Source organism: Monodelphis domestica, chromosome 1 (genome assembly GCF_027887165.1).
Source record: "Monodelphis domestica isolate mMonDom1 chromosome 1, mMonDom1.pri, whole genome shotgun sequence".
NCBI lineage: Eukaryota > Metazoa > Chordata > Mammalia > Didelphimorphia > Didelphidae > Monodelphis > Monodelphis domestica.
In genome coordinates this window covers 533012211-533037158 of record NC_077227.1, presented here as the reverse complement: position 1 = coordinate 533037158, position 24948 = coordinate 533012211, and positions in this window count along the sequence as shown.

Below are 24948 nucleotides of genomic sequence, written 5' to 3'. Positions count from 1 at the left end.
TAGAATTGACTTGGACCCTAGGCACAATTCTAAAATGTATTATTAAAAAGATACTTTATCAGTATTTTGAGTGGGGAAATGGCATTCATAACTATGTCACAAGTGTTTCATGTATGCTAAGTATAATGGAAAGACTGCTGCATTTCGAGTTGGAGGACAAGAGTTCATATGCTATTTTTGGGAAATCATATATGTCCCACATGAAACTGGACAGGTGTTATAATAGAAGTAATAGAAATAGAAAGGAATTTTAAGTTAAGTTAAAGTTGGTTTGCAGAGGCTAGCATGAATGCATGCTAGGAACTCTAGAGAAAGATTTTGGAATGTGGGAGGAGAGATTTTGAAGGAGCAACCACCAACTGGGTTCTTCTGTCTTGGGAGCAGAGGGAGGAAGGAGCTGATCTCTGCTTATACCGTTTTACCAAGCCTGTTGGTGAGAGAAGGGAAACCTTTTGATTTCCTTTGGGAGTACCTTTTCTCACAAGAAGAAATATACATGAAGAAGATCCTCCATACTCTCAAACCTGACAAAGAACATCATTGTCCAGAGTTAGTTGTTGGTGTGAAGGCTGAAGTTTCAATCTCAGGCCCAGCCCAGCTGAGTTGAACTCAGACATCTAGTGTTCATCTTTTTTCATCCTTAAAACTGTCACATCTTGATAAACCAACCAGGGAGGATTTAGTGTGAGCAAGAATAGAGAGGGCATTGGGGATATTAGCAAGAAGTAGGAGGAGAAAGGGAACTTAGAGGGAAGTGAGAGACCTTAGTGATTAGGACATCCTCCCTCCCTCCCTTCTGTTTTACCAATAAACCTGTTAGTTTTTACATCAACAACTGTTTGGAAGACCGAGTTACACTCTGGCTTAGTGTGGTACGGCCCAACTGCCTTACTGCACTAAAAGGGGACTGAGGTGGATGCCTTGGTGGATCCACACACATCAGTGTACCCTACAATTTCACAGGTGATTTTATTTCTTTAGGTTTAAGTTTTCCAATCCTTAAAATGAGGAAGTTGGCTTCTGTATGGCTTCTAAGATTCCTTCTATTTCAAAATCCACAATTTTATATATTCTTTTTGACTGTTACTAGATATAGAATGCAATAAAGAAATGGGATGCCTCAATTTAGAAAAAAAAATCATTTAAAAAGTCTGATTTCTGTGAAATCAGATTTATATGTCATAGTCTGAAGAATAGATCCTCTTTATTCATTCAGTTTTTCCTGTGTGGATTGTTAAGCCAAAATATTTTGAGAAGTTATAGATCTGGATATGAAGAATCTGCAGGGTTCTGGAGCCTGATGGAAATAACACAAGACTTACTTCACCATTCAGGGAGAATTCATCTTCAACTTGGACCCTAACTTAAAGCCTATTTTGTGTCTCAGCTGATATTAATGATCAGAAAAATCTTCAAAACAAGTTTATTTCTTTTTTTACATCTTTTCCGGAATCTTGAATGATTTAGACTTGAGCACAGGAGAGGCCATGTTGGAAGAGAGCCTTAAAGCATTATTTTAATGAATAAAATACATTTTAAAAGGCAATAAAAAAGTAAGTACAATGGAATTTCATATTCAATATATCCTTTAAGTTACTGTATGATAATAAAGATAATGCCTACCATCACTTACAAAAGTCAGCTGGTATCCTATAACCCCCTCTTCACGGATATTTTCAATTTAGGTTTAGATTATTCTTTTATAGGTATTTACATGTAAATATATGCATATATTTACATATACATACATTGCTTATATGTGTATATGCTTGTATACTTTTACACACATTTGTTGGTAGTTGCCAATATTTTTGAGGTGACTTGTTTGCTTTTAAAAATTTCCAAGACCCTGATCATACTTTGTGGGTTTTCCCTTACTTCAAATACATTGAGATTTACTCTTTCAATGACTTCACAATTTTGTCACCTCTGTCATGGATCTCCATTGGGAGGGGTGAGGTATATATGTAGCCTAGCTGGCATTTTTTTAATCTTTTTTTCTCTTCACTGTCACTCATATTTTCTTTCGAAGCAAATCAAGGATTATAATGTTAGAGTTAAAGTGTGGTAACTTTGCTGTACCATGGGGACAACAACAACAAAAACTAGCATTTTGATGACACTTTAAATTTTACAAAATGCTTCATATAAATATTATGATAATAAGCTGAGTAATTGATACTCCAGACATTATTGTCCCCATTTTACAGAAAAAAAAAAACTGGAGTCTAGGGAAGTTAACTGAATTGATTATGGTCACACACCCAGTAAATTAGAATTGTAAATGAATCCTGTAAATATGACTTGAAGGGTTTTCCTTTGCAATAACTCCCTTCCCATTTTTCAAAGTCAATCTGTTCAATATTACAGCAATCTAATTAGCAAATGGCATGGAAAATCAGAACAGACATTCACTTGAGAGCAAATCAACCTACCTCATGTACTGCTTGGTGCAGCCCCTTCACTGTACATATTCAAGATCCCAGAGGACCGGACTTCTGCCCTAAGGGTGATATTTAGGAGTCCTCCTGGTAGTGTCTCATTCTGTGGTGGGGGAGGTCCTGCTGGCTGGTGTTTGAAAGCACACGTTAGCCTAGCTGTTGACCCGGTCTGGTCACCCCCGGTGGACAGAGCCTATGATGTCATTCTCCCCATGAAGTAGTTTCTTGGTGGATGTAGATAAGGGAGGGTCGATACAATAGGCCATAAAATTACAGGTCTGTTTGTTCCAGTGGCGCTCATAAAAAAGCTATTCTGAGCTCAGAAAAGTACAGCCGTGCCCCCTCCAGAGCTAACGCTCAACACTACCTGGTTTTTACTTCTGTCTCCTAATTAGAGACCCAAATAGCATACTTGGCTGCCTGAATGTCTCTCCTCAGCACCTGCTTTTCTGTAAGGTGGAGAAGTTAATCTCTAATCGGCTCTTTTTATTTCCTTCTGTCTGAACGTGTAGTTCGCACTTCACTTTTTTCATAGAGGCATTAGGCATTTAATTGTGCGTGCCAGTGATGAGCGGTACCCAGGGCTACCTCCGGGGTCAGGAAACCTCCACACTTTTTCACACAGGCTATGCGAACAGGCACTAAATGCTTTCCAATTCGCCTTTACAATCAGCGTGGAGCGGGGCATCACTATCACGGTCTAAGCCTGAAGGAGAGCTTCTAGGGAGTCTTAAGAGACAAAATGCTTAGATGCTACCCATTAAACAACACAGCTGTGTCCGTACCCTTTGAATATCAACCACCACGCCTGAGATATGGCCTCAGAACACTACCTGCATGACCGAGTCGTGTACCGGTTAGAGAGTTGCGAACTCGATAAATGCACAATTCAACACACAATGGCACCAAACAGATTTCTCCAGCAGATTGTTGGAACACCTGCACGCATTCAAGAATCCACCTACTTTCTTATCATTCGTTTATTGTTTTACATAACCCACTATTTGCAATTCAGTTAATGGAAGAATAGGAAGGCTTCCTTGCAAAATAGCAACCTTTTAATGACTAAGAATAAATTTCTATCAAGAGATGAGTCTGGGGTTCCCTCCCCCTAGAGCCAGCCCAAATTATCATAAAACTATGAAGAAAAGGCCTCTTGAGGCTTCTTTGGATATTCAGATTAGAAATAAAATTATTCTTATATGTATATATATATATGTATATACATATATATATATATATATATATATATATATATATATATATATAGTTAGCCCAATCTTGCAGCTAAGAGGTCCTACAATTATTTATTTGTAGTTAGAAAAGAAAAAAAAGAAGAAGAAAGCTTAGAGGTCCTATAATCCAACGTTCTCATTATACAAATGAGAAAACTGAGGCTCAAAGTGATAAAGAGACTCGGCCAAGATCTCACAGAGTCAGAGCTCGGATTTGAATCCTCTGACTCCAAATCCATTTTTTTTTTTTTGGTCTATCTTATCAGGTAAAAGCCAAGTTCTGATATTCTCCCAGGAAACATAAAAGTCTTATCATGGGCAGCTCTGCAAACCTGACTCACAATAAGTTATAAGAATGCTCCTGACCAAAACTTGGGGTCAACTACATCATTACCATCATAAGGATGGACAGATCTAGTCCTCCAGCAATTTTGTTCCTCACTAAAAGGACTGCCCAGAACAGCTGGGCCACTAGTTCTGATCACAGATGTTCTCTACAGATGCAGACTCATCTAAAGCCACTCAGTTAAGAGATGTCCCAGAAGACACGTCTAAAGGAAAAAAAAAAAACAGGCATTTTTTTCAACAACCAATATTTAATTTCTTTCCTCTGTTATATTATGAAAACGCCATTTTCTGATGAGTATATGAACTAGCAATTTCTCTCTTAATAGACCATTTACTGAGTTTGATGAAGGAGATAATTGAATATGATGAATATTCACACAATCTATCTTAAAGCAAGCTCCCAAAGACAATAGAAGCCATAACATCACTTTGATGGAATACTGCTAAACAGGAACAGAGTCTGTAACATATGTCAGAGTAAAAATGGAGACAGTGAAGGCAAACTTGGGATGAGCTTGCTTGAATTTATAGGGCTGAAGCACAAAATGGAAAATGCCATTGTAATAGAATACAACATCCAAAAGCCCTAAATTCTTGCATGCTTTCATATTCTTACCATATAATAATAGACATTTCAGTACGATGAAGTCTCAGAATATATGGTAAAGCACCTGACCTTAGAAGGAGTTTTAGTGCTGATCTGTTATTACCAGTTACTTGCAGGTAAACATTCACTTGAATACTCTGAGAAAAGTTTTAGCTTTTATTTCATTACTTTTCTTAAAGCCAAAAAAACCCCCAGATAATAAACATTTATTCGTCACGTGTATTCCTGAACTGGACCCTACAGAATAACCAAAGACAAATAAGACCTAATTTCTGCCCTCTGGAATTTATTATCATTGTTATTGTTGTTGTTGATGCTGCTGTTATATTATTTTTTTTCATCTAAAAAGCAATTGTTAGAAACAGGTCTAAGGGGGGCAGCTGGGTAGCTGAGTAGCTCAGTGGATTGAGAGCCAGGCCTAGAGATGGGAGGTCCTAGGTTCAAATCTGGCCTCAGACACTTCCCAGCTGTGTGACCCTGGACAAGTCACTTGACCCCCATCGCCTAGCCCTTACCATTCTTCTGCCGTGGAGCCAATACACAGTATTGACTCAATTAGGTAGTTTTAATTCAATTTAATTTGGAGATGGTGATACCAAAAACATCTCTCTTACATTTTTACCAATGATCATATACCTAAGTTTTTATGGATAAGAGTTTTGTCAGTGATGATGTTCTGATATTTGTAGAGTGTATTAGTTGAGTTTTCCAGGATATTTTGGTTATCTGTATTTGGAATCTGTTACTTTATGAAGGATAGAGAATTTCTGGGGCATAATTCTGGCAAGTAAACATGTTTTTCTTGATATTTCATAGGTGTTAATCCTGTGCAACTTATGATGATGCATATTTATAATTATGTATAATTAAGCATTTTCCTGGCTTAAATCACCTTAATCAATAAATCTAGACTCCTTAACCATGACTTTTGTTTGATTTCTAGAGGCAATGATCTGATGATGACCATAAGCCCCTGTTGTTCTAAACCGATCTGTATTTCTCGGTGCTTTGTTTGATACTTCTTGGTCAACATGTTGATGTTTGAGTTCATATGAATGTTGCCCATAGAATGTCTTTTGATAATGATGATGAATATTGCTGTAATTAGCATTAATATCATGATCATCATAACTAAAGGTGTTAACCTCCTAGAAACTAGTTAACTTAGGTTTCACTCCTTCCCCAGCATTCTCAGGTACCCTTCAGGGTATTGGGAGACCCAGGTTCTTCATCATTGGCTCCAGCCCCAACCAAGGTTATTCCTTCAATCATAGGGGGGAAAACCTTGGATCCCAGTTCCTTTAGCCACTAACAGCCATATTAGCTTTCATGCAGAAATATTTACTTCTGAAGGTATAATCACAAATATAGTCACTCTCCCAAGATATAGAAAGCATAATCCTTCTTCCCCTTTGTACATAGCCTCTTGGAAGAGAAAAGGAATTATTAGGGTCATAGTTTACCTAATTCCCATAGAGTGCTATCCCAATTCCAAGTCTAAAACTCCTCTCAGCTCAAATCTCTGGCACCCAGGCTTCCTTTGGGGCTTACATGCTGGTCAGTTGTATCATCTTCTCGGCAACTCTGAGTCTAGGTTTATCATGACTCATATTCCTAGTCCAAGGAGTATCTAAAACTGGGGATAGAACAGAAGCAAATTGCCTCTAGGCCCATTTCTTAAAGAAAACATAAAGGAGAAATGACAGGAAAAAAAGTATTTCCTTTCTCACCAGTTCAGTTACCCAGGCTGTACACAGAAAGAAAGAATGGCCCCCAAAAATGGCAGAAAGAGAATGATGTAAAAAAAAAAGAGCAACCAGCTCAGTCTTGCCAGTTTTAAAGACAGAGCCAGCCAGCTAAAGGAAAGGAAGCTATCCTACTCACTTGATAAAAGACCCAGCATCCTCCAAGGTTAGGCAAACTAGGCATGCTTAGAAATAGTTGCGTTAATTTGTGTCAGCTCTTTTGTATAATGGGTATATATCCTTTGTGTTTTTATTTTTTAGCTACTACTTATATATAAACATAACATATAACATAATATAATTCATTTCATTTATTATAAATATGTAATAAATTATAATAAACATACTTATCCTATGTCCAAATATATGTCTCTTTCCCCCATACGTCTCTCTAGGAAAGCAGGTAATATGATATGGGTAATTCATATATTATCATATAATACGTATTTCCTTCTTCCCTGTTTGCTATGTTGCACATCAAGACACATATTGCTTACTGTAGAAAAATTCATGAAGGAAATAAAGTTAAGAAATAAAAGAAAAAAAGAAAAACTTGGGTTACATGCATATGGAACTTTAATCTTGGCAAAATATTTGACATTTGAATCTTACCATACAACAATGCAACAGAGATGCTAATGCTCCTACATTATAACCATTTTCCAAATAAGTAAACTCAGAAAAGACAGCTAGGAGGCACAATGGATAAGTGCCAGGTTCATAGTCACAGAAGACATCTTCTTGAGTTTAAATCTGACTTCAGATACTAACTAGCTGTGTGACTCTGGGCCAGTCATTTAACCCTGTTTACTTCAGTTTCCTCATCTGCAAATGATCTAGAGAAGGAAATGACTAACACCAACATCTTTGCTAAGAAAATCCTAAAAGGGACCATGAAGAGTCAGATACAACTGACAATGACCAAAAGAAAAAAAAAAGCATAGTGGATAAAGTACTAGAATGGAACCAGAAAAGACATGTTCAAATTTTGCCTTAAGAGTTTACTTTATGTGTGACCCTAGCCAAGTAACAAAATCTCTTTCAGACTCATTTCCCCATCTGTAAAAGAAGGAACCATACCTATAATACTTAGCTCACAGGGTTGTTGTGAGAATCAAGTGAAATAATTTTATGTATTTTTAAAGCCTTAAAGTACTACATAAATATTATTGAATGACTTCCCATAGATCACTCCGGTTGTAAGAGACAGATCTAGGATCAAAAACATTTTTTTCTGACTTCAAAGCTAGCATCATTCCAATGTACATGGAGATTTGGAGGCAAAATAAGTCTTATCAGTATAATGAGAGAGTGTGTAGTATCACTCTCTCCACTCATCACACTCCAGTGGTTCAAAAATAGCAAGGTTAAAATTCAAAGAAGAGAAGAGAGAATTTCAAGCTGAGGGGCTCAACAATGGTTTCATGGAAGAATTAGTTTCATGTAAGTGAAGAAAGATGGTGAGGACTGAGAATGAATCACATCATAATTATACATCATGCTCGTGGCACAGGAAAAAGGCTAGTGAGGGTAATGTAGAGGTCCTATAGAAAAAAAAGTGAAAAATTTGGGGGAAAGTTGAAGAGGGCTTTGAATTCCAGGCTATTGAGTTTAGACATAATTCTATAGACTACGGGAAGCTAGTGAAAGTTTCAGAGCATTGCTTTAGGAGGTTAATTAATCTGGACTGGATATGGAATACTTTGAAGGGTAAGGTACAAAAGCAAAACTCATGGATCAAGATTTGGTATTAATAAAGCATAATGAGGAGGTCTGAACAGGGATGTTGGCACATCCTGAACTTCAATCCTATGGGTCCTTCTTTTGAAATAAAGCATAACTGGTCCATATTTGATTCGTGCCTTTTGATTCTATTAAATTGCATTAATGAAAAACAATTTGTAGTCAATCCTCAACTAAAAGATATCACTTTGTGTCCAGTTCTTTATTACCACTAAAAATATAGCTACAGATATGTACACAAGTACAAGGGACCTATCCTTTTTATCAGTGACTTCCTATGCCTAATGTTGGGATCTCAGTCGAAAGTATAGATATTTCAGCCAATTTCTTAATACATTTCAGTTAATTTCCAAAATGATTGGTCCAAATAAATAAATAATTTTTTGACAAATGATCAGACCAATAGTTACCTCCACCAAAAGCATATTAGTGTACCAGTCTTCTTACAATTCTTCTAACATTAAGCGTTTTCACTTTTTACCATCTTTGCCAATTTTCTGGGTATGGATGAAACCTCATGTTTTAATTACATTTCTCATATTAATCATTTGAAGGAACAATTCTTTTTAAAACTATTTTTTCCTCTGGTAACTTTATTCATTAGGGGAAAACTTTGAGTCATATATTTTCTAAGTTGTTTATATTCTGTATCTTACACAATAGATCCTTATCAGGGAAAGTAGACATAAAGACTTCTTCCCTAATTGGATATCACCTTTTTCCTTTTATTCTAGTACCCAACACAGTATCTTGTCCAAAATACCCATCACATAAATCATTCTTTCATGAATGATGGAATGAATTCTCTTTGGATGACTTTAGACTAAAAGACAGTTATTACCCTCACTGTGGGTCAGGCAGGAAGTCATTCCCATAGGCCTGTTATTTCCTCCCACTAAAGATTCCAGAAAGTCTCTAGCATTTGGAGTTTGTAAAAGGGCATGAGGGTGGAGAGTGATAGAGTTCCAGAACATAGTGAATAGAGGTCGCCTCAGTATTAGGGTCAAGAGAATAGGGTATGTTTTCCAGCTTTCCAGAAGGCTGTCTGGATCCAGGTTGCCTATCATTTCTTTCCTTTATCCTGTGGTGTTTATTCCTCCAGCTGGGATATTTGCATATACCTTGTACTCATTTAAATAATGGAACAAACAGATTTGAGGCAAGATAGCAAGATAATTATGAAAGCATGGAGGAGCACACCAATGGAAGCAACTGGCAGGAACAAAGACAATCAAGAGCATTCTGAAAAACCCCAGGTGTGTGCTTGAGAGTGAGCAAGGCAAAGAGGGAAAACCAGAAGAAAAAGACTCTGACAGCTCAGCTTTACCTGGCAGTCGCAAAGAGAAGTAAGGACCACTCTGGTTCTATGATGGTTAGAAGCTTTATAGAGGCTGAAACCGCTGGAAAAAAAAACAACAAAACAAAACAAAACAAACAACAAAGAATGGAGCAAACTAAGAGCAATGGGAAGCAGGATCCAGGATCATTATCCTCATTTTTACTTTCTCTTTTTTTCCTTCTCCTTCAATCCACTCTGATCCCTTCTTCTTCTCTCTCTTTTCTCTTTTTCTTACCCATTTTTTCCCTCACCATGTGACTTGGTAAACAGCAGCCTCACTGCTATTTACTCTCTAACTATAGACAAGAGAGCCTAACTGTGAAACATTCCCACACATGCCTGCAGGTAGGTGAACTCAAGAGCCTGAAGCTAATTCCATGATTAAATACAGAAGGAGTCTGACTTGGCTTGTTATTCAGATAGACTCTGGGTAAAACTGTCCCTCCTGCTACAACATAACAATTGGGAACTGTAAAAACTGAAAACAACAGAGTTAGCCTAGAATTATGGACAGGGGGCAAGGTTTGTCCTTTAACTGGATAGCAAATAAATAAAAAAACATTATTCCATGGTGATGTAAATCTGTCCAACTGTCAATTTTATAGACATATCTCTGGCCCTGGCCTCTTATCAGCTCTTCATTCTTAATATTTTTACTTTCCGGGAGGTTGCCTACCCAGGCATATGAAGACTTCTCCAGGCAGAATAGTAGGATTAGAACAATTTCTTCCAGAGGCTAAGAAGAAGACTGGAACAAATGTTGCAGAGCACTTAGAGCTTGGTAAAACATGGAAGAAGCCAATGTCATCCACTGATCCCTGAGTTATTGCCAGTCATACTAACTTTTGTCCTACCACTAGACTTTAATGGCTCTAGAAGACAGAGCAAGGCTGATGATTCTGCCTCAGTAAAATCCAAATAATATGCTAGTAAAAATATCACTCATGATAATGTTAATAATCTTTTTTCAAAAATGAAAGATGAACAACAAAAACTTGCAGTGGAAAAGCATCTAAATGATTCAGAGGACCCGGGTTCATATCTTGAATCTGAGCCTCAATTTCCTCATCTGTAAAATGAAAAGGTTGAGTTAAATGACCTCTGAGGTCACTCCTAGATCTAAATCTTGAACTCACTGCCTATATCATCTTTTTTGCTGTGTCATTCAATCAGCCAACTGTGAAATGGACAAGCTTTGCCAATAGTTTTAAAGGGGAAGGGAGTGGGGAGTGTAGTGTTGATGAATCTAGGATAACTTCCTGATTGTAAATTATTAAAGGGAGGGGGAAATCACAGGTCTTAACAGGAAGCACAGGTAAAGGTAATCCACAAGGTAGGTTGATAGCAAAGCCTCACAGATGCTTGTAGTCAGCAAACCTCCAGCGAGACTAACTGCTTCCCTCCCAAATTTTCAGCTCAGCCCTCTTTTCAACATTCCAGAATTCTTTCCCTACCTCCATCCTCTGCATCTGTCCCCTGCAGATCCTCCTCTCATGCTTATAACCTCTCTTACTTATAACAAAGTCTAAGAGTAGGGAAAGTAGAAGGTGAGAGGGTTTAGGGGGGAAGATAATGAGTTCCATTTTCAACAAGTTGAGTTCAAAATGTTTACTGGACATCCAGTTTAAGATGTCCAAAAGTCTATTGGGAACTTGAGATCGAAGATCAGCAGAGAGACTGATCAGGAAAGGTAGATTTGAGAATCACCAGCATAGACATGGTAATTAAATCCATAGGAGCTGATGAGATTACCAAGTGAAGTCTTATAGAAGGAAAAGAGAAGAGGGTCCAGCACAAAACCCAAAGGGTTACCTATAGTTAGAGAGCATAACCTGGATGAGAATCTAGCAAAGGAGTCTGAGAAAGATCAATATGATAGGTGAGAGGAGATCCAGAAAGAGTAGTATTCCAAAAACCTGATAGAAAAAGAGTGTCAAAGAGAAGAAGGTAATCAAAAGGTTGAAAGGCTGCAGAGGGGTCTAGGAGATTGAGGATTGAGAAAAGATCATTACATTTGGAAATTAAGCCATTAACAGTAACTTCAGAGAGATCAGTTTTGGTGGAATGATAAAGATGGAAGCCAGACTGAAAGGGATTAAGAAAAGAGTAGAAGAGAAATTGGAGGCATCTCTCTCTCTCTTTTTTTTTTTTTTGTAGATAGCCTTTTTGAGTTTAGTTACAAAGGAGAGAGGAAATATTGGATTACGGTTGGTGGGGATGGAAGGATCAAGTGAAGGTTGTTTCAAGATAGGGCAGATATGGGCTTGTGTGCAAGAAGTACATTTTGTGTACTTCCCTATCACAGTAGAGACAGAAAGGCTGAAAATAAGTGAAAAGATTAGGGATGATGGGGGCAATATGTTGGAGGAGATGAGATGGAATGGGATCACTTGCACAAGTGGAAAGGTTAACCATTTCCCATACAAAATCAGTCCTTGGCTTTGCTCAGGCCATCAACTTTTAATGCTCTTCTCCCTTCTCTCTTCTGAGTTATGTGTCTTTGCCTTCCAAGTCACTGAGAAGAATTATGTTTTGAAGCTTTGTGGTGCAATAAAAAGTGTGTTAGCTTTGGAATCAAAGGATCACTGTTCAAATCAGTTACTTGTGTTACTTTGGAAAAGTCACTATTAAACTTCCCTAGGCCCAAGTTTCTCCATCTGTAAAATGAAGGTGTTGGAATAAAATCTCTAAAATCCTTTATACTCGATTAAATTTTCCTGCAAAGCAGTTCTTAGGCTAAGAACCCTAGGAATTCCAGCATCTCCCCCTCATCTCACTATCTCCTTCTCTAGTCTAACCCCTAAAATTCACAGTCCAAAGAATCAATACTTGTGTCCAAGAGACATAAAAGGTTTCTCTAGAGTTGCTGCAGACTCTGTTTTCTCAACAGTTAAAGGTACTGAAGACTGGAAAAAATAAGTACAGTTCTCACCCTAGAAGTCCACAAAGGGACTTTTCCATTTGGCTTACAGATTAAACCTTCTATATATATTGTCTCCCCCATTAGAATGCGTGTGCTTTAAAATAAGGGGCTGTTGCATCTAGTTGCATCACTACTGATTTCCACATAGCTAGAGATTTATAAACACCTTTACATCCATTCATTCTCCCCTGACTCTTTTAGAAATTTATTTCTTTGATCACCTCATGCCCTCTCATTGCAGATCTTTCCCTATCCACTATAACTCCTTCTCTGTTGCCAGGTCTCTCCATCCTTTCAAAGAAAAAAACAAAAAACCTTCACTTGATCTTTCCTTACCCTCCTCCCTTTTCCCAGTTAAACTCTCAGAAAAAGCCATCTGTATTCATTGCCTTCACTTGCTTGCCTCTCAGTCACTTATGAACTTCTTGAATTCTGTTTTCCAAAGCCACTCCTGGACAGAAATTGCTCTCTCTGAGTTTTTCAATAACCTTTTAAGTGCTAAATCTTATGGTGCTTTCCTTGGCTGCATCTTTCTTAATTTCTGCATAGGTTTTGACACTGGTGACCAAACCCTTCTCCTGGTTATTCTCTCTTCCTCTAGATTTCTTTAAATCTCTCTTCTGCTTCTCCTCTGGCTTGTTTGATCACTTCATCTCAGTCTCCTTTACTGGACCATCATGAATATCCAGCCCCTACAGTATGTGTATCCCTCAGGGCTCTCTCCTAGGCCCACTTTATCACCTCCTAGGGGTTCCAATAATGTAATAATATAAGTTTCTAGCTGACAAGGGTCTATTTTTCATTTTCATCTTTTTGGCCTTCATTACCTAGTACAGTATAAGTATTTGTTACATTAAATTGGATTATTATCTCTATACCAATAACTTCCAAATCAACACACCCAATCTTAATTTCTCTCCTGAATCCCAGTTCTGAATCACTACTGCTTACTTAGAACTTTCTCTATCTAGATGTCCTCCAAAGACCCAACATGGCCAAAACAGAGCCCATTATTTTCATCCTAAACCCACCTCAAAAATCTCCTGCTTGCTATTCAGAACAAATCATGCATTCAGGCACCCAGTTTCAAACCTGGAATTCATGTTCAGTTTTCATTCTCCCACTCCTGTCCCCACATATCTAATCAGTGACCAAGTCTTTTCAATTCTATACTTATTTTTTTTCTGAAATTTACCACCTTCCTTCCACTGACATGACCACTAACCTAGCTCAGGCCCCCCCCCCAAATCTCTATTTGAGACTTGCAACAGCCTCCTAATTATTTTCAGTACTTGAATCCATTAGTCACTAGCTGTCAAAGTAACATTCATAGAGCACAACTCTGACCATGTTACTCCCCTGCTTAGAAAATTCCCAATGGCTCCCTACTGCCTCTAAGAGAAAATATGAACTCTTCTGTCATTTAAAGCCCTTCCAATATGGCTCCAATCTACCGCTCCAGACTTTTTTACATTGTTCTCTTTTACTTAGTTCTAACCAAACTAGGGCTATTTGTTCTCTGAATATAGCAAGCCATCCCCCAGATCCAAACTTGTCAAAAATCATCCCTATTGCCAGAAATGGAGTCCATTCTTGCCTAAACTTGTTTCCTTCAAATTCCTATCAAGTACAATCTCCTACTAGTCATAAAACAAATATTTATTAAGAATTTACTATGTTTTAGGCACAGTGCTAAGTGCTAGTGATAAGAATAAAGACAAAAGACAAGCTTTGCCATTGAGGTAATTCTTCCTCAGATTATTCTGTATTTACTTTTCCATCAAAAGTTGTACCTCTGGGACAATTTTACATTTTTTCTTCAGATCCCCAGTTTCTTGTACATGCTAGGAGTTTAATAAATGCTTTTTGAACAGAACTGAATAGTCAGTTAAAGTGACTTTTCCAAGGTTATATGACTGTTTGTGGTGGGACCCTTCCATCTTTTAATTCCCATTCCAGGGCGCTCATTTTATGCATGGACATTGTAAAGGGCATAATTATAGAAATATGTATGTGTATAAAGAAGAAATAAAGAAGAAAGTCTGTCAAGCAGTTTATATATATATATATATATATATATATATATATATATAATGATCGATATGCTTTTTTTTTTCTTTGTTATAAGAACTCCAAGATAGGAAGGTAAGTCCAGAAGAGGCTAGGGTCTGCTAGACCCAAACTATTTTTGACTCATCACATTCCCTGAATGCTGGGAAGTTTGGGTTGTTCTATATTTCTAGTTCAAGTCCACCTAGTGTACCAGAATAAACAACCCATTGGATCCCTTCAGTCCTGCTTGCTGATTTAGAAACTGTGCCCTAGAACAAGCTCCTAGAACTTCTATGTGAGAAGAAATTTCTTATAAATTGGATTATTTCAATTTCTGGGTTTTGAATTAAGCCTGATTTGGCCTTCAAATTTCTTTATTTATTCCTTTGTTTCTTGCAAGGAATGCCTCTTACATCTCCCACCCTAGAATATCTCCCTTTGTAGGACAATTGAAAGGTGAGATTATGGATTCTGTCTTGCCTAGTAAATAAAAAAACAGATTAAGTCAGGTGCATGCATCCACAAGCAGAACAGAGTCCATGAATCTCCATTTTTTTTTAGCACACTTGCAAAGTGGGACCTGATAACAGGGATGGAGCATGTGATTTTCCATCACCAACCAAAGAATCAGGGAGGGACTGAAAGAATGATGGACCACCTTCTCCTCACTAGTTATTCACCAATTAGACTTGTCTAATTGTCTAAAACTGTATTTAATGATCCACAAGGCTAAATTTGTTTGTCTTTGATCACTGAGAGAGATCACTGACCAGTGAATTTCATGGTTCTTACTAGCCTGATCAATAAATTTATTTTATTACCTAGAATCCAGTTTCTTAGAATTTTTAATCTTCTCATAAGTAACACTGCCTCACATTTCCATAGGGTATTTTTTTCCTATTTGCAAGGTTCTTTATTTATAACAATCTAATGAGATAGGTTGTACATTGAATTATTATTCCCATTTTACAGATGAGGAAATTGAGGATACAAAAGAGGAAATGACTTCCTTAATATCATATGATTGATTAAGTGGTGGACTTGAGCCCAGGTTCTCTCACTCCTATCCAGTGCTCTTTTCATCACATTCTGTGATTATACTACTCCTCCTTATTTATGCAAAACTTCTTCTTCTTCCTGTATTCTGCCTCTTAAACAATACCGTTAGACTTCTTTTTTATATATTGGACATGTAGGGCTCAAATGTAGCCAAAGAATCATTCCCATTTTCCATTTGCAAACGCAGATTATCACTTGTCAGCACAAACATAAAATCACGGATTTGGAGCTAAAAAGACATTGGAGGTCAAGTAAACTCTATCATCTTGTAAATGAAGAAACTAAGGTTTAGACAGTTTACGTGAAAGTACTACTTTCCCAGAACACAATCAGGATATGAATTCAGGACTTCTGATTCCAGATCCAGTACTTTTTCCAGTGCTCCATAAAGACTCTCCACCAACAGAGCACTTTCATCACCTATGAAAGTTCTGGGTTCCATTGATTGCACGTTCTTGTACATTGGCTTTGTTTTCATTCTGATACCTCTCTAATCCATGAATTAAATCTTTGTTATTATCAGATAACATATAGCCATGTCCATGGAGAACCATTGGACATACAACTTTTACTCAACAAATGTGATCCAATTAGCTACTTAGCAAATCTAAAGAGTCACCAATTATGATTTTCACCAATGATATGATTTGCCCCAACTCTGCTAAGAAAGTCTTTTCTCACAACAGGGCTATCTCAATTTTGTGAGTAGTAGCCAGGGGCAGGGTCCAAGAGACCCTCACTGGCAGTCCTGAAATTCTTCCTCCAACAAACATGTATCCTAGGTATAAAGCCACTAATAAAAACAGACTTGTCAACCATCAATTGCACAGCCATATTCTGGTTTCTTGAGTCAACTTCCAGTTTCTCATTAAGCATTAGTGATCTCTAAAAAGTAAAATTAAAAACAATGAAAATCTTGTGAGTAAGAAAGAAATCTTGAATTCCATTTCCCTTTGTTCACCTATTAAAAGGAAGCAGCACTATGTCATGCGCTACTCTCCTATTCATGTATCCTCAGTAAGAATTTAGTCTATCAGAAATATAATTTGGCACTTAGTAGAAAATGAATTTTCAATATTTTGAAAGTATAATGTAACATCATGCAAGCATTGAACTCGCTGATGTGTTTCCTGTATGGAAACACTGGTGAGTAACTACAGCCTTCTTTCAAGAATATAAAGTCATATTCATAGGTATGAATACAAGATATTTTAGGTATGATGGGTAATATTCTAATTGCTTTTATATAGTATCTAGTGTCTCATTTTTGTTTATATTTTTACATTATTGTTTGTACTTTATAAAGTATAGTTGTTAATTTAAAAATGTAGATAATCTTGGTTTCTTCAGTTTGAGGGATAGAAATAATGTCCTTTATGATTGAATATTCAATAATCTTTTAAAAATTTCCCTGGTGCTCACACTAATGAAGTTTGCTACATTTACCTTAATGTCTTAGCTTGCCAACAGCATTTGTAGAGCTATTTTCAGACACTATATCCATTTGTTTGTGCCCTACTTGTAAATCTGATTCCCAATGTCATTTGCTGTTACTCAAGACTGTATTTTCATGAAATCCAAGATTTAAATTTTGTTCAAGATAGATCTTCAGAGAAGAAGCTTGCTAACTAACTGAATCCAGAGAATGAACTGTTTGAAGAAAGATACCTAAACCCTTACACTACAGGAAGATCCAGAATGAACCTTGGGGTGCAGTTGATTGAACATTTATTTTGAATGTACATGCTTATGCCAAAGCCCCCTAATTGGCTTTTGTCAATGCGGCCAAGCAAAACATTGGTTTTGCTGTCTCTCTCTCTCCTCTATTTCCCCTTATCTACAACTATTGTAGTTTTCCTCTTAGAGGGTAAAATTTTGTATACACCTGCAGTTAGAATTTTTGGGGGTGGAGGACGCTTATGTTTAGTGATCAATTGGGGAGACTAGTCCCCCAATCATCATCAGGGGGGATTGTGATTTTTAAATCTCCTCCATCTTGCTTGGTCTAGCATCCAAAATTGTGCACACCCACATTACATGGGCATGTGCTAGTCAATGACAAATTAGAAATAACTAACTGCCCACCTGGGCTGTCCCAAGCCAAGCTTGAGCCACCATTGGCACCTGTGAGACCCAGGAAGTGAGGTAGAGAACAGCCTCTGTAGTTTGCTCACTTCCTGTGGACAGGGCTAGGCGCCAGTTAGTTCTAGAAGCTCGAGCAGGGAGGAGGCCCGCAGGCAGCTTTCCTTCAGATTAGTCACTTGAGTGAAAGGACTGATTCCTTTCTCTATCTTGGCCTTCCAAGGCCTAAACTCCCTCTGGCTCTGCCAGAAGGTTGAGTTAACCTCTTTCCTTGTCCCCTTCTTTCCTTCTCTCCCTCTCCTTCTTTCTTACTCCCATTGTAATTAAACTGCCATAAAACTCCATTCTGACTTGAGTGTTTCATTTAGGAATTTCATAAGTGAATTCCTTGCTGACCTTAAATGAATATATATCAGTCTTTTTAAAGTGATTTCAATATCATAAGACCTCTTCTGATACCTGATTGTGGTAGAAAGATGATCCTAATTTCTCTAGGACAGCCAAGGTTGAATATAATCTCTGGCCATTTCTACCAACCTGGAGAAGCTTTGAGGAAAAGCCCATTTAGGGACTATCTGAACTCTGAGAACTAACTCAGTTCAGGGAAAAAGAAACTCATCACTAAACTAACTGCAAGCTAACATAGTTTTCAGAGACAGTAATTCTTGAAGACTCTAAGTATTGTGATCCCCATTGATATAAATTGCAGATCTTGAAAATACTTTATTCAGGGTTCTCTTCCACTATTCATTCTGAGTCAAAAAGGCTATCAAATTCTCCCTAACTCTGCTAAGCAAGTCTTAATCACATCTCATGCATTATTTGTTCCCCTCTATTCTGTATCAGATTAGGCCATTTTTATTCACAGGTTACATTTTGCTTTAGACTAACAGGCCATTGTAAAATGCTATGCCATCTCAGGAGCTGGGCTTGAGATGATTAAATGCAGTTCTCAATCTAACAGAAAGACACTAACTGGTCTGTCTAATCTGATTTTACAAGAAAATGGAAAAAGTGAGGAAAATCAAGTCAGTTACTTAGACTCAATGAGAAAATGTGGTGACTTGGTGGGCATGCCAGGAACTCACAGTCTCCCTTCATAGGAGGAGTGTCCATCTTGCAGGTAAATACCACCAAGGCATGTATTTTGAACATTTTGGTTATTTTTTTGTCCCGTTTACCTCTGATGTTGGTGAACCTATGGCACTCTTACTGAAGGGGGCTGCTCCCCTCCCTCCCTCCACCAAGTCTGGGGACATTTTCCCCATCACCCACTCCTGCTCAGCAGCCCAATGGGAGCACTTCGTCTCTCCCCTGTCTGGGGTAAGGTCGGGGGCTCACATGCAAGTAAGGGTTGCAGTTTGGGCATTCAGTCTCTAAAAGATTTGCCATCACTGCTCTAGTCTAACCTGGAGCATTATAATTAATATGTACTTAAATATTTGTTGAATTAAGTTGAAATGAATTAAACTGAACTGAATTAAGTTGATTTGAATTGAATTGATGGCTAGAAGCTTTTCTCAGGTGAATGGAATAAAGGGTCACAGTTGTTTCAAATAAGATTTAACATAGATAAGCCAAATGTTTTTTTTTTTTCCATTACATTCTACTGAAAGAATTTTGAGCTTTATCTCTTTCACCTTGTTGTCCCAGGGGCATTTTTTCTGTATCTTACCTTTGTTCTCTACATATCCTCTCTGGCATTAGACTTAATAGTGTGCAAATATGTTTACTCCAATGATTAGCTTGTAAGCTCTTTGTGGCTAGGGTATTTTTGTTTTTGTTTTCTTTCCTTTTTTGTATCTAGAGCACACAGAAGATGCTAAATAAAGGTTCTGAATTGGATTAATGGATTAATTAGTTGAATCACTTTGGGGAAAAAGAAGTGATTAGTAGACACAGAGGGGGGAAGCAGAGAGTTGAGCTGTAAGTAAAGGGCCAAGGCTTGCTACTTCACTTATTATAGAGCACAGATAGCCAGGGTTATGGTCTAGCTGCTTTTCAATTTTATTTTATGGATAAGGGGGTGAGAAGAATCTTATAAGACTCCTGCCAGGGGAAGATACCAGAGACGATATGGGTTTGTGAGCTGAGATTATAGGTTGAGACCTGGAAGGGATATTGCCAGTCATATAATTCAGCCCCTCCTTTATATGGGAGAGGAAACTGAGATTGAGAGAAAGGGAATGATTTGTTAAATACCACAATAGGAGTAAGTAGCAGAGATGGGGTTAGAAACCAATGCTTCAAAACCAGTAGTCTTCTCACTACACAACTGTTTCCTCTCTTCCTACTGTATTAGAGATTTAGAGTTGGGAGAGTATTAAAGGTCAATTAGTCCAAAGCCTGCATTTTGTAGATAGAGAAGTCATAACCTAGAGAAATTATGTCAATTCCCTAATAATCATACAAGTTACAAATGGAAGAGCCAAAATTGAACCCAGACATACTGGCCCTAAATACAGTTTTCTTTCCACTGTGAATTACTTAAAGAATTTCATTGTTGGAAGGAAGCTCAGCAGCCAGTGAATTCAACCAGAACCTGAAAAATAGTCCTTAATTCAACACACAAACAAATGGCTATCAAGCCATTGATTAATGACCTCTAGGGAAAAAGAAGCTCTGCCTTTGCAATGTCCACCACATTTTTCTAGGTTTCGTCCTTTAGAGCCAAGCCTAATATCTCTTCTGTAGAGTTTCTTACTAGCAGTCATAGAAGTATCCTTTTCCAGGAGACATAATCCTGCCCCAGTTGTTATACAAGAAACTCTCATAGGCACAGAACAAAGGTCACATAAATTGGTGAGCCCAGGGATTCTCAAAATACCAAGAAATCTTATCCGGAGGTAAGGAGTGGGAAACCTCAATTCAGAGAAATAAATATATTTCTCCCTTCAAAAAAAAATGAACCAAGAGTAAGGCTCTAAGGTAGGAGAAGGAGGAACCAACATTGATCCAGGCTTTCCTTTAAAAACCCTTCAAAGGAATGGCTGAACAAATTGTGGTATATGATTGTAATGGAATGAGGTAAGAAATAATGTATAGGATGATCACACACACACAAAAAAAAACAATCTGGGAAGACTTCTGTGAATTGATGCAAAGTGAAGTGAGCAGAACCAGGGCAGCACTGTACACAATAATAGCAATAATGTATGACAATCAACTGTGAATAATTTTTAACTATTATCATCAGTGAAAGGTTTCAAGATAACTCCATGGAACTCATGATAAAAACAAAGTCTATCCACTGCCATACAAAGAACTGATTGAACCTGAATGCAGATCAAAGTGTGCCATTCTTCACTTTATTTCTTTCATGAATTTTTTCTATTATATGCAATATGTGTCTTCCTTTACAACATGATGATCATGGAAATATATATTGCATGATACTGAAGTACAATCTATATAAAATTATCTCATGTTAGGGAAGAAAGAGAGAAGGAGAGAACATGAAATGCAAAATGTCAAAAATGATTATTAAAATTTTATTGACATGTAATCTGTAAAAAAGGTAAAATAAACAAAAAACCTTTATAGCACCCCCATCCCCAGTGTGTGATTAAAGGAGCTCAATATGTTCTCACTCTTATTCATAATGAGGTGAGCTCACCTTAGAGATTCAGAGGTTCCCTGCCCCTCATTGTGTGACCTCCAGAAATCTGTTCCCCTAGTCAATGGGATATCTTAAGTATAGACTCTGCATATATACAGTTTAGAGATTTTTCCAAGTGGTTGTAGCTTGCTTATGCAGCCCCATGAATGGGCTAGCTGTAATTCATCCCTGCTCTTTCTAGTGTTTGCTGGCATTACTTTTTACTCAATATACCCTGGAGCCACCAAAATAAAGTTTGTCTCCAATAACCATTTCCCTCTGATTTTAAATATTGGAATCCCAGAATTCTGTTTCCACCAGCCCTCTGTTGTGAGATGTAGACCAGGACTAGCACCCTGGAATATGTAAGGGTCTTCCACTCGGATCTAACATCCTCTGCCATATCAGGCTCTAGCTCAATGATCTTCTTACCCCAGGATTCTTTCTTGGCTTCCTCCCTACTCAAGCACCTGGAATGATAAACTGCAGCAGGGTTCATGGAAAGTCAACTGGATTTTGAGTCAAACGAGCTAGGTTCAGAACCCAGTTCTACTGTTTGCTATTTACTGCCTGCAAGACCTTGGCCAAGCCACCCAATTGCTACTTGCCATCAGAATAAATTACAAATTCTTCTAAGCCAGTCAATTAGAGATCTCCATCAATAAGTCTCCAGCCTTATTTCACATTGTTGCCCTTCATACCCTCCAGTTTGAAGGCAAACCAAATAACTGACATTTCTGTCCTGGACATGCCATCTTTTGCTTACAGCCATTTGAGCAGGTCATGCAATGTGTGCACTCCCATACCTCAAATGGACTTCAGTCCAACTGAAGTAACTAAGAATTACGTGTTTATTACATTCTAGGAACTGTGCCAATCATTGTGGGTACAGAGTAAAGATTAAAAATAGTCCTAGTCTTCAAGGATCTCATGTTCCAATGGGGAAGACAACATTTCCCTGGGGCATAGTGGAGAGAGTATAGTACTTGGAGTCAGGAAGACCTCAGTTCAAATTCTGCCTCAGACACTTTTTTCTCTATTCGTTAATGGAGAAATCACTCCAAATCTCTGATCCTGTTTCCTCGGCAATAAAATGCCTTTTTTTTTTTATAGTAGCACTGAATTCATAGTGTTGTGAGCACTGAGCAGGAGAATACAAGTGAAAGTGCTATGCAAAAATTACAGACTATATAAATACTTCATTGTATAGTAGTCATTTCAGTCATTTCAGTCACGTCCAACTATTCATGACCCCAGTGTAGGGTTTTCTTTACAAAGATACTAGAATGGTTGTCATTTCCTTTCCATTCCATTTTACAGATGAAGAAATTGAGGGAAAAATGGTTCAGCTAGTAAATGTCTGAGGCCCAATTGGACCTCAAACTCTGGATCTGGTGCTCTAACCACTATAAGCCAGCTATCCTTATTACATTCCTTAATTTCCTTTATGGCTGCACTCTGGTGTTTCCTCATCCATTTAATCTTCCACATTCTTTCAAATGAGAATGTTCTCTTCTCATTTTTGGGGGGAGGGGGGTTGTCTTCTCTTTCCTTTGCCCTCATCACCCCACACCTAGTTTGTATTATATTTAGCCATATGCTTATTGTATTTCTCCTTCCCCAGTAATAGAAATAGTGGACATTTGTATGGTTCTTTCATGTGAATAGATATTATTCCCATTTTACAGCTGAGGAAACTAAAACTAAGAGAGTTTGATTGATTTCCTCAAGGTTATATGACTTGTAAGTGTCCAAGGTTGAATGGGATCATGGTTCCTCCTGACTCTGAACTTGGGGTGCTATCCATTGTGCTATGCTGCCCAGTACCACCATATTTGTATCTCTGGCATTTAAAACAATGGTGAGAAAGAAGACTATTCACATCCAGAGAAAGAACTGTAGAAGTAGAAATAGAGAAGAAAAACAACTGCCTGATCACATGGTTCGATGGGGACATGATTTGGGATGTAGACAATAAATGATCACTCTAAAGCAAATATTAATATGGAAAAAAGGTCTTGATCAATGACACATGTGAAACCCAGCAGAATTGCTCATTGGCTACAGGACTGGGTGAGAGGAGGGGAAGGAAAGAACATGAATCATGTAACCATGGAAAAATATTCTAAATTAATTAATTAAATAAAAAATTTCAAAATAAAAAACAAAATATGGGCTTTATAAATTCTCATTAGTCTGAATTGAAGTTGAAGGTTATGACTTGGTTCTATAACAAAATGGTAGGTTATCTTCCAGAAGAAAGACACAGAAGTAGATGTGAAGTATGATACTTTTATAGGCTATGTACATCCAGCAACAAAGTACCTATTAACTACCTAGGCCAGAAAAGTAGCTATTTAATGCAGAGGTTGGCAACTAGGTGGTGTGAATCTTAAAACTGCTCAGACTGTATGTTAGAAGATTTGGTTAAGCTATTCCCCTATTGTAACAATGGAGGTATTGGTCAGGAATGTATTGAGAACTTTTAATATTACTCCACCCTACTCAGACAGAGCCTTAGGGAAAGATAAAGTTGCAAACTCCTGATTGAACAATGAAAAGTCCCCAACTCATACTTATAGTGAAGCCAAAACCTTAAGCTAGGTCTATTTTTAGATCTAATGCAAAAAGGTGCTCAGTACCTATAAAAGGTTAAATTAATCACTAAAAGGTCAATCAACTTACAAAAGGCAAGCTTAACAAAAGAGGTGTGAAGTACTCAGAAGATATAATCTACCCAGAGAAGGTGAGAACTGAAGAGTGGTGAGAACTAAGAATGGGCAGTCCTGGGAAAAAGTGTCTACTGTGATTGGTAGATATAAAAATTTAGGGGAGGTGACATAAGAAAAAATTTCTTTTAAAGGAGAATTCAGTTCAGTTTGGGGGTAGTTCAGTTTGGAAGCTGAATTGGAGCTCTGAACTCAGTTCAGGAATTCAGTGGAGGACTGGAGCTTGCTTGAGATAATCTTGTGGTGAGTGATAAAGACTGACTTGCTCTCCCTTAGTCTCAGACCATTTGGCCTAGGCCTTTTCTACTATTTTCTCTCTCTCTCTCTCTCCTTCCCTTAATTCCTTCATTTGTATTAGTTAAAATCTCCATAAAACCCAGCTGACTTGGGTATTTTCATATTTGGGGATTTTCCCATGGTGACCATTTAATTTTAGATTTAAAATCAAGACACTAAAAATTATCTCTACAGTTTGGCCGAAACCTTTACAGTTTTGGCAATTCATAGTCTTGGCAAACCACATTTTTGTGGTCACAGTGGAACAGTAGATAGAGCCCTGGATCTGGAATCAGAGAGACTCATCTTCCTGAGTTCAAATCAGCTCACAGACACTTAGTAGCTATGTGATCCTGAGCAAGTCACTTAATACTATTTGCCTCAGTTTCTTCATTTGAAGAAATGACAAAGCACTCCAATACCTTTGCCAACAAATCTCCAGATAGGGTCATGAGGAGTCAGACATGACTGAAACAATTGAAAAATGACAATGCAAAAATTGTCTATTAGGGATGGAAGATTATGTTTAGGTCCCCACTAATCTTGCTACTTAAAGATCATGTTTAGATTAGTATAAGAAGTGACTTTGAGAATTTACCAAGAATACTTTATGATGTGGTTATTCTGGATATCCTTAGGAGTATCTTAATTTTATAATAATTATTTTAAAGGGAGGAAGTTGCAAAGAGAAAGATTTTGGCTCTATACAAGACAGGGATGGGGAAGGACTTCTTAGCAATTATAGACATCTAAAAGCATAATGACATGCCT